The sequence below is a fragment of the Pseudophryne corroboree genome, chromosome 6 (genome assembly GCF_028390025.1).
Source record: "Pseudophryne corroboree isolate aPseCor3 chromosome 6, aPseCor3.hap2, whole genome shotgun sequence".
Lineage (NCBI taxonomy): Eukaryota > Metazoa > Chordata > Amphibia > Anura > Myobatrachidae > Pseudophryne > Pseudophryne corroboree.
In genome coordinates, this window is record NC_086449.1 from 347,695,490 (window position 1) to 347,707,245 (window position 11,756).

General features: G+C 46.6%; 1 protein-coding gene across 2 annotated transcripts in view; it reads right to left on the reverse strand.

Moving 5' to 3' along the window:
• Positions 1-11,276, reverse strand: part of DAPK2 (death associated protein kinase 2) — a 191,919-nt gene extending 180,643 nt beyond the window's left edge. For both annotated transcript variants that reach the window (XM_063926550.1, XM_063926549.1), the window contains exon 1: positions 11,168-11,276. The gene's annotated coding sequence lies outside the window, so the exon portion shown is untranslated. The remainder of the gene's footprint in view (positions 1-11,167) is intronic.
• Positions 11,277-11,756: the final 480 nt, after the last annotated feature.

Below are 11,756 nucleotides of genomic sequence, written 5' to 3' on the forward strand. Positions count from 1 at the left end.
CAGCACTATTAAAAATAAATTGAGTAAAGTAATGGCAGAGACAGGATTGACGTGGCCAGAAGCTTTACCCATTGTTTTGTATAGCATCAGAACCACTCCCAGGTCCCCTCTTAATCTGTCCCCTTTTGAAATCTTGTTTGGTCGACAACCGCATGTCATGATTAACCCTCAGGATGATTTGAAATGTAACAATGAAGTAACTGTAAAGTACTTGATTAATATGAGTAAGCAGTTGAGGAATCAAAATGATAATCTGAAGTTGGTGATTCCTGATTTACCAGATAGTAATTGTCATGACATTGAACCTGGGGATTATGTAATGATACGAAATTTTCTACGCTCAGGTTGTCTTATTGATAGATGGGAAGGACCATACCAGGTCTTATTGACTAGCACCACAGCATTGAAGGTTGCTGAGAGAGAGACTTGGGTCCATTCATCCCACTGCAAGAAGGTTGCTGATCCAGAGAAGTCCCGTGATAAGGAACAGACGGTAGAGGTTGTATCACTGGAGTGTCTGTTCCAGGAGGATTGAGGCGGCACCTGAGCCTTGAAGACCGAAAGCAGTTGTCGACTCCCTTCTCCCTTTTATTGTTTTTCTCCACTTCCCAGCCCCTCTCCCTTAAAATTTCTTTTTCCCCCTCCTCATTCTTCTCTATTTCCTCCTCAAAGATGGACTTGCCCCAAGAGACTGTGATCCGGATTTTGATGTTAACCATGATGTTGACCAGAGCAGTCTGTTCCGGCGAGAGTACCATAGAGGTCGAAAGAGGTTCTGGAATGGGTTCCGATTATGATGATGGAGGCGTAGTTTTCCAAGATCAACCAAACCAACAAGCAAAGGCGAGTATCAGAAAACGATCCGATAGAAGAAATTGTGATGGATTGTTAGCTGAAGAAAATTGTATCTGTAGGCTCTGTGATAATCTGGTTGAAGATGGATGCATAAAGAAATGCCAATCTAGTTTTAATATCCATATAGACCGGCATCCATTGAGTGACTATCACTCTCTAGTGGGTAACGTATTAAACAAGACCGATTGTTGGGTATGCTCTCAAGTACCTCAGGGTCACAGCAAATCAGGGCTAGTACCATTTCCTTTAACGTTAGGGGAGGTACTTGAGCTAAGTGGTGGGAGACCGGTGGACCGGAGGTTTAACATCTCCAGCCCTCCTAGTTTGAAGCTCCACCAATACCATGTGGATAGGTCCCTCATATGTTTTAACATCTCCAATCCCAGAAAACCGGGAAATTGGGAAGTGTCATGGAGCAACCTTACCATGACCTTTTCACACAGAGCAGATAGAATGCCTACAGATACAGAGCTCGTACGCCACATAGCCAGTAGAGGAAAATCTTTCCGGTATCGATATACCTTAGGAAATAGGATTACTAAAGTTGGAGAGGTATCACCAGGATACTGTGCACATATCGTACAAACAGATACGTGCATTAGGCAGATGGAAGAATTAGGGTCAGGAGATTTCACCTGGAAGGTTTGTAACATGGTCATGTCCTTCTCCGTCCCATATGTTCTCCCCGATGATGCATATTTCATATGCGGGAGAAAGGCGTACAAGTGGCTTGCCCCAAACTCTGAAGGATTGTGTTATGTTGGAAAAGTATTGCCTGAAGTGATGACTGTAACACATGACAAAATGAAGGACATACACCGTGGTGCCCAAGCTCCTTATACTCACACTCATTACGAACACCGAGTTAAAAGACAACTGTCAGAAAGGTTAGAGCATCCGGCCTCTGATCTTATCCATGAATCCACCGGGATTCAGGTTCTGGTAGCGTTAGATTTCACTCGTACCGCTCGAGGAGTGATGAATTATAGATACATTTCCGCACTCGCCAATTTGTTAGATAATATCACTGAAATGTATGATGACACGTTTAGATACACTGGAAGAGAACTTCAAGCTTACAAAACAGAACTAGTTCAGCATAGGATGGTTCTTAATTATCTTACAGCAGTAACAGGCGGATATTGTGTTACATTGGCAACACAGTACGGCATAAAGTGTTGCACGTATATCACCAATAGCACCGAGGATCCGGTAGAGGTCATAGACCAAAAGATGGACGATATTCTCCAACTAAAGTGGGAATTTCGTCGAAAACACAATCTCACCCTTGCTGCTGTAGGTAATGAGCTGACTGGTTGGGTGTCATGGTTGAACCCGCGAAATTGGTTCTCCGGTTTAGGAGACTGGGCTCAAGGAGTCATAATGGATGTTGGAAAGTTTCTACTGTGTATTTTGGGTGTCGTTATATCGTTTGGATTGATATTTAGATGCGGGCAGGCTTTGATGAGGTGTAAACAAAGTACGAAAGTGATGAGCTTGAGGAGTGAGGAAACTGTAATTAACCTGGATTTGATTTATGACCCAATGCTAGAAACCATGACGTAATGATGTAATGAGTATACGGTCCGTCTTTCACCCATTTCTATGTTTTCCTCCGAGGTACAAAGACCCACGTAGACGAAGGATTTGATGAGCCAAGGGGCCGACAACGGAAAGATGGAAAGAAGAAGAGCAGACGACCTGATATACAAGATTTTGATGGACAATGCCATGGGTACCCCAGTTTCCCTAGGAACTTTAAAATCACGCTAGCCCAACATTTTTTGTAAATCCATGGACGTTGTTTGCTTTACTCACGATTTATGAGCAAAAGCTCAAAGAAGAAGACTCCAATCAACCGACACCAATCAAGACCTCAATCGACGAATGTACATTTCCCTGACATAGAATATCATTGCATTTTCCATAAATGTTCTTTATCTTCATCTCTACAACCCTCAGGTAATGACACACATAGACGATAGGGAATTCAGGCACAGATATCAGCAACCACATACCTCCCCCATTCATGTATCATCAACTAAAATGTGCATCCCCATTTTGTTACAACTACAGCCGAAATGAGCTCGGTAAAGTTTGACAGCCCATCCACAGACCTGTACCACAGGATAAGAAGGAATTCAAATGTATACTTCGCAATACCTCGAAGCTTGATTTACCACACGTACGGCACGATGATACATGACCCTCCAAACATGGACTCATACACACATGCTTCTGCTTTCTCACTAGGTCATACCCTCTTCACACCTTCTCCTCTCTCCTCCCCTACCCAACCATGGAAATCAATTAACCCCTGACTTACATTTTTCTCCTTAAATGTTTTGTGGCAGTTATTATTGACTGCCAAAGGGTGGACTGTCAAAGTCAGAAAAATGTCTCAATGCACGTTGCCATATTTGCACCGCACACTGGTCCGTGCTGCGCATGCGTACGCTCTCCCGTGGAAGCGCATACCCGCAATAGCGTGCACTCGCACGCGCAGTATGCGCATTTACGGTAGAGTTTATGTGATCGTAGCGTGCGACTCATTAGTTACAAATGTTCACAATTAATGTAGTTTATAGATCATGATCCCTTTGATAGTTTCTGTAAGTTTGGTTAAAGTACAATGTCCCAGAGCTGAGGAATCCCTCTTTGCATCGTACGAAGGGTCTAACAGGAATCATACTGCAGTGTTTGGTACCCATCGGAAGAGTATTTAATTAGCAATATTCCGGTGTTGGTTTGGAGCGTATTAATCGCTCGTGCGAATAGTTATGGACATAAGAAGTTTATGTCCATTTCTATGATTTACACATACTCAGGTATGCGGCGGGAAACCCAGTTTCCCACCCACCTGAGCTGTTGGAAATCGTCACAGCCCACCTGTATGAATCACCCTATGACCTTTTGTTATGATGCAGGGCCGAATTCCTTCGGCCAATGGACAATGGGATTGTAGGGACTAGGAGATTGCATTGTGTGTGGGGCATAAATAGGCAGGCCGACCATATCCAAACTCACTCTCTCATCAACGGTTATCTGCTGATAATCGGGAGCTGGATATCGAGGCGCTGGCGATCATACCCTTTGTGCGTAAGTTCTCTCCATAATCATTGTCTTTCTGCGAGCCAATCTCTCTCTCTCTCTCTCTCTATCTCTCTCTCTCCTCTTTTCTCTTAAATACCTTATAGTATTATAGTATTGTATTGTATTTCATTTAGGTCAGCGTAGTATTGTCTTATTGTATTTATTGTTTAGTTCTGTGGTTAGGAGGTCTCTGTTATATTGTAGCGTATCATATGTACTGTTATCCCCTTTTACAAGTATATTAGATATAATACAGTTAATAGGCTTTGGAAACCTAAACCAGTATCAGTGTATTTACTATAGTGTTAAGTGTTCACTTGAGCGTCGGTGACGCTCAATCAGCTTTGTAGTTAGTCAGGTTACACAAGGTTGCATTTACACCCTGTACTCACATTAAGGTATTCTGTGTGTTTCATCGGTATAAGGTTTAACATAAAGGTATAGTGTTGTGAGCGTCTGCATCGCTGGTGACCTCCTCGTGGTCTCTAGCGTACGCTACGTTACAGCGAATCTTTCCCCTAGACATAACCAATAACGTGTCCTGTGATCACTGGGCCGTGAGCGAACGTGACGCTTGAGCGTCTCGCCTACGGCTGAGCGATCGCTACGCAGATAGCGTACCATTACGGTACTTCTTAAGTAAACAGCGTACAGTGTTCTTAGCTTCATAAAGGGTTGTTTATACGACAAAGGAATTTAGCATTGTCAGACCCCTAAATGAGTTCATTTAATTTGTTAGTGAGATTTTAAGTAATTTGCGCCCCTTTTGAAGGTTAGAGGGTAACCCAATGTGGCCTCAGAAGTGAATCTGGTTGCCTATTACTGCCATAGGCAATAACATGAAAGGGGGCACACTGACAGTTCCAGAAGAAATATTATGTTGAATTCAGCACTACCAAACTGTAACATTAAGATTGATATGCAATTTGCTGTGGTTAATTACCGCAGCTAAGTAGTGCGGCCGGCACTTAACGGGGGTTTGGTCAGCCTGCCTCAGGCATGCGAAACCAAGTCCCTGATGAGACATCTCAAAAGCTGCCGGGGAAACACATAGGTCTGATGCTTTTCATAGAACCTACGTGTTTCCGTGTGATACAGGGTAATTTACTGCATAGTAAAAAATAGGATTTTAATACCTACCGGTAAATCCTATTCTCTTAGTCCGTAGAGGATGCTGGGGACTCCAAAAGACCCATGGGGTATAGACGGGATCCGCAGGAGACATGGGCACTTTAAGACTTTAAATGGGCGTGAACTGGCTCCTCCCTCTATGCCCCTCCTCCAGACCTCAGTAATAGGAACTGTGCCCAGAGGAGACGGACATTTCGAGGAAAAGGATTTTGTTAAACTAAGGATAGATACATACCAGCTCACACCACAACACACCGTACAACATGGCATTTCACGAACACCAGTTAACAGCGCCTGCCGCAGGCCGTTGTAGATGGCCCTTAACTCCAGCACGTTTATGTGCAGACAAGCTTCCTGGCTTGACCATTTTCCCTGGAAATTTTGTCCCTGTGTGACTGCTCCCCAACCTCGGAGACTTGCGTCCGTGGTCACCAGAATCCAATCTTGGATTCCGAACATGCGACCCTCTAGAAGGTGAGAACTTTGGAGCCACCACAGGAGAGAAACCCTGGCCCTGGGGGACAGGCTTATCTTCCGAACATCTGCAGATGGGACCAGGACCACTTGTCCAGCAGGTCCCACTTAAATATTCTTGCATGGAACCTGCCAAACGGAATGGCCTCGTAGGCCGCCACCATTTTTCCCAGCACTCGAGTGCAGTGATGAATCGACACTCTTGGCGGTTTCAGAAGTTCCTTGACCATGTTCTGGATTTCCTGAGCTTTTTCCAACGGGAGAAAGATCCTCTGCAGGTCAGTGTCCAGAATCATGCCCAAAAACGATAGCCGAGTTGTCGGAATCAACTGCGACTTTTGTAAATTTAGGAGCCAACCATGCTGTTGCAGCACCTGCAGGGAGAGCGCAACGCTTTTCAGTAACTGCTCCTGTGATCTCGCCTTTATCAGGAGATCGTCCAAGTATGGGATAATTGTGACCGCTTGCTTGCGCAGGAGCATCATCATTTCCGCCATTACCTTGGTGAAAATCCTCGGGGCCGAGGAAAGACCAAATGGCAACGTCTAAAATTGGTAGTGACAATCCTGAACAGCGAACCTCAGGTACGCCTGATGAGGATATATGGGGACATGAAGGTATGCATCCTTTATGTCTAGTGACACCATAAAATCCCCCCTGTCCAGACTGGAGATCAGCTCGGAGAGATTCCATCTTGAATTTGAATCTCTTCAAATACAGGTTTAGGGATTTTAGGTTCAGAATCGGTCTGACCGAGCTGTCTGGCTTTGGGACCACGAATAGCACCGAATAAAAACCCTTTCCCTGTTGTAACAGGGGAACCATGATAATCACTTGCTGTTGACACAGCTTTTGTATTGCCGCTGAAACTATTGTTCTCTCTGGGAGAGAAGCTGGCAAGGCCGATTTGAAAAATCGGTGTGGAGGCACACCTTCGAACTCCAGTTTGTACCCTTGGGTCACAATTCCTAGCACCCAAGGATCCAGATCCAACTGAACCCAGACCTGGCTGAAGACGTGCCCCTACAGGTGCGGACTCCCGCAGGGGAGGCCCAGCATCATGCGGTGGATTTGGCAGAAGCCGGAGAGGACTTTTGCTCCTGGGAACTAGCCGTAGCTGGTGTTCTTTTCCCTCTTCCTCTGGCGAGGAAAGATGATCCACGCCCCTTTCTGAATTTATGAGACCGAAAGGACTGCATCTGGTATTGAGGCGTTTTCTTTTGCTGTGGGGGAACAAAAGGCAAAAAAGAAGACTTACCCGCGGTAGCTGTGGAAACCAGTTCCGTGAGGCCATCCCCGAACAAAACTTCACCTTTGTAAGGCAAAGCCTCCATAAGTCTCTTGGAGTCAGCATCACCAGTCCATTGACGGGTCCACAGCGACCTCCTAGCTGAAATTGCCATGGCATTGGCCCTTGATTCCAAGAGGCCAATATCTCTCGCAGCCTCCCTTAGGTATAATGCTGCGTCCTTGATGTGACCCAAAGTTAACAGAACAGTATCCCTGTCGAGGGTGTCCATGTCAGATGACAAGTTATCTGCCCAACCTGCAATTGCGCTACTCACCCATGCCGACGCCACCGCCGGTCTGAGCAGGGCTCCCATAGTTGCATAAATTGATTTTAAAGTGGTTTCCTGCTTGCGTTCCGCAGGATCCTTTGGGGTCGCCGTGTCCGGGGACGGTAGGGCCACTTTTTTGGATAACCGCGTCAAGGCTTTATCCACCGTGGGTGATGATTTCCACCGTAACCTGTCCTGTGAGGAGAAAGGATACGCCATAATAATTCTCTTGGGAGCCTGCAGCCTCTTGTTTGGAGTTTCCCAAGCCTTTTCAAATAGAGCGTTCAGTTCATGAGATGGGGGAAACGTTACCTCACGTTTCTTCTCCTTAAACATACAGACCCTTGTGTCAGGGACAGAGGGGTCCTCTGTGATATGTAATACATCTTTTATTGCTATAATCATGTACTGAATACTCTTGGCCACCCTTGGGTGTAACCTCGCATCATCATAGTCGACACTGGAGTCAGAATCCGTGTCGGTATCAGTGTCTGCTATCTGGGTAAAGGGACGTTTCTGGGACCCTGATGGGTTCTGTGATACAGCAATATCCATGGATTGTCCCCATGCTTGGTTCTGAGACTCAGATTTGTCCAACCTTTTATGCAATAAAGCCACACTTGCATTCAAAACATTCCACATGTCTACCCAATCAGCAGTCAGCGGTGCCGACGGAGTCATTACCACATTCTGCTCCGCTTCCTCCATCGAAGAGCCTTCCGCCTCAGACATGTCCAGGGGCGGATCCAGAAGAAAATGATAGGGGGGGCACCATGGAAGGGGAAGTACATTTGCGTGCGGCTTCGGTGCATGTGAGGTGGCGCTTCTTATACAATGCCCACAGTTGTAGCGCTCATTATGCAATGTCCACTGTACTAGTAGTGCCCCTTATATAGACCCCATAGTAGTGGTGCCCCTTATGCAATGCCCGTATTGCCCCCAGTAGTAATGTTGCCTGTAGTAATGCCCGCAGTCATATAGTGAGTGTGGCCAATTAAAATGCGACGTGATACACAGACATATGCCCCCAATAGTGCAGTGCCAAATCCACAATTGCCCCCACAGTGCCAGATCCACAATTGCCCCCACAGTGCCAGATCCACAAATGCCCCCACAGTGCCAGATCCACAAATGCCCCCACAGTGCCAGATCCAAAAATGCCCCTACAGTGCCAGATCCAAAAATGCCCCCACAGTGTCAGGTATACAAATGCCCCCACAGTGCCAGGTAAACAATTGCTCTCACAGTGCCAGGTAAACAATTGCCCCCACAGTGCCAGGTATACAATTGCCCTCACAGTGCCAGGTATACAAATGCCCCCACAGCAGGTATACAAATGCCCCCATAGCAGTTCTGCAGCTGCTTACCGCTGCTGCTGCTTCTCTGCCCGGCTGGCTCTGAGGGTGTCAGGAGGAGAGCGCGGCTATGTCTGGCGGCGTGTAGGACTTCAAACTAGCCGCCAGTTCGTGAGCCAATCAGAGCTCGCAGACCGGCGGCTCCTGATTGGCTGCCGGTCCGCGCGCTCTGATTGGCTCATGAACCGGCGGCTGGTTTGAAGTCCGCAACACGCCGCCAGATAGCCGCGCTCTCCTCCTGACAGCTGAGACACGCTGCCGCCGGACTGAGCGGCAGCGTGTCTCAGTGACACAAGCGGGGGGGGGTGGCACAAATGACAGGGGGGGCACGGGCCCGAGTGCAATCCCCCTGGATCCGCCACTGGACATGTCGACACACACGTACTGACACCCTCAAACACACTGAATTATAGGGGACAGACCCACAATGAGGTCCTTTGGAGAGACAGAGAGGGAGTTTGCCAGCTCACACCCAGCGCCGCCACAGTCTGAAATATTAACAATACCTCAGACCTGTAAGTGCTTTTATATATAAATATATATCAAATTAGCACCCCCCCCCCCTCATTTTGCACCCTGTTACTTGTATATAGCAGGGCAGGGTCCGGGAGCAGCGTCTCTGCAGCAAGCTGTGGAGAAAATGGCGCTGGTTAGAGCTGAGGGAAGAAGCCCTGCCCCCTTGATGGCAGGCTTCGGTCCCGCTATTATTTATACTGGTGGGGGTTTGTATACCCTGCCTATGCAGTGTATATGCTATGCCAGTCTAGTATCTGAGGTAAATTTTGCTGCCCAGGGCGCCCCCCCTGCGCCCTGCACCCTTGTAGTGCCTTGTGTGTGTGTGGGAGCAATGGCGCGCAGTGCGACCGCTGCGCGGTACCTCACGAAGATCTGACGTCTTCTTGCTTCCTATACTCACCCGGCTTCTATCTTCCGGCTCTGTGAGGAGGACGGCAGCGCGGCTCCGGGAACGAACAGCTAGATGACACCATTGTTCAGACCCTCTGGAGCTAATGGTGTCCAGTAGCCTAAGAAGCAGAGCCTTTGAACTCACAGAAGTAGGTCTGCTTCTCTCCCCTCAGTCCCTCGAAGCAGGGAGCCTGTTGCCAGCAGTGCTCCCTGAAAATAATAAACCTAACAAAAGTTTTTTCTAGAGAAACTCTGTAGAGCTCACCTAGTGTGCAACCAGTCTCCTCTGGGCACAGAATCTAACTGAGGTCTGGAGGAGGGGCATAGAGGGAGGAGCCAGTTCACGCCCATTTAAAAGTCTTAAAGTGTCCATGTCTCCTGCGGATCCCGTCTATACCCCATGGTCCTTTTGGAGTCCCCAGCATCCTCTAGGACGTATGAGAAACAGGCAGTAAATACCCATTTTTCCCACTGGTAATTACCCTCCATAAGGAACAAAATGTATACAGTTTTGGGATTGTTCACTATTTTACTGTACTTTCTTCTTCAGGCCTCGTCACTGGTTATATAAGAGGAACAAAGCAATGTTCTGCAAATGTACAAATGACTGTTTCTCTTTTGGATCTATATCGCTGTGGATAAACTGTACATCTATGGAGTCTATTCCTGAAGCAGTGAAAAGTGTGGAGAAGTGAGCCAGTGGAGAAATTGCCCATGGCAACCAAACAGCATTGAAGCAACATTTATAATTTGCATACTATACAATTGTACAGGCTCGCTACTCCACTCTTTTCACTCCTTCATGCATAGACCCCATAGCTCTGACAAAACATACTAATCTTGTAATACCACCACACTGTAAGTGAGAACATTTCTTATACTGATTGGATGTCTTTGGAGCTGCAATATATGCTTTGGGGTCAATTCAATTATACGCAAGGGTGGCGTAGAATAGAAACAGTGTTATCGCCAGCTGATCTCACCCATGGCTCGTGGAATTTTCTACACGCAATATCGGGCTATAATCACAAATCTGGTCTGTACCGTAAGTGCTGCATTCAACCACATTGACTCGGGGCCACAAGTACCACATGTTGTATAATTGATTCAACACCACAGAGTTTATTTCTGAAAGTCAGCTATGGTTACTTGTGCATTGTTTGGAATATAAAACAAACCCTGAAAATGTGTATAACAAACCATAAGTGGCTGAACTTTATTATACAGTATGTGATATATTGGAAGATATTATAGAGCAATACATTATTAAACCATTTGATATAAAAGTAAACAGTGGAACTGCAAAACAGGACTAGTACGGATTTCAGAGGCAAATTCTGCAGTGGTCTGGGTGGGTACAGTATATGCACAGATGTATATGAGCAGCAGTTACAGTAATTAAGATTTACAGAACAGTAACTACTGTATATCGCAGAACATGACGTACATGCTGGACACTGAGTACATATCATTTATGAAGCAGAAGTGAAGTATACACCTCTCACCTGTCGTGGAGAGATTATTACATCGGGACATACTGTACACAGACACTGCAGTACATGACAGAAGAGCACAAGTCTACTATTGGGTAAGAGAACATTATGGAATGCACAGGACAAGCTCTCGCAATTAAATACCGGGCGGCAGAACAACCCGACCCAGGACAGGAATTTCTTCTCCCAACCTGCAGTGTGCCCCCTACTCTATTTGGGAATTATGCTACCCCTTGCAAGGACATAATGACAATACCCCGAGGTAAACACGATACGGATCTCTTCTGAGAATGCAACTTACCTCCAGGAGTAGAGAGTACGATCCGGAGACAGTTTAGAGAACTTGCAGCCCGTCTGCAGCTCCCTCCCCCTGTATACTGTCTGTCACTGCAGCCTGCAGGTATATCACTGCTACTTGTTGTCAGCGGTGCTCTCCCCCTCGCCCTACTTGCTGCAATCACGGAGCACAAGCGCCGCCCAGTGGCCATGCTAGGCATTGCATCTCACGGCTTTAGCTCTCTCGTCATTATCTACTAATACTGAAGCACGAAGTTCGGCCAAACGTACTGAACGTTATCATTCAACGATAACGTTCAGTAACGTCATCGCCGCCATTCTCGATCGGTTGATTCTATTTCGGAGTGGGAGAAGGGACCTGAGATGAGCGCCGGAAATTTTTCGGGTTTTGTGTTTTGGTTTTGGGTTCGGTTCCGCGGCCGTGTTTTGGGTTCGACCGCGTTTTGGCAAAACCTCACCGAATTTTTTTTGTCGGATTCGGGTGTGTTTTGGATTCGGGTGTTTTTTTCAAAAAACCCTAAAAAACAGCTTAAATCATAGAATTTGGGGGTCATTTTGATCCCAAAGTATTATTAACCTCAAAAACCATAATT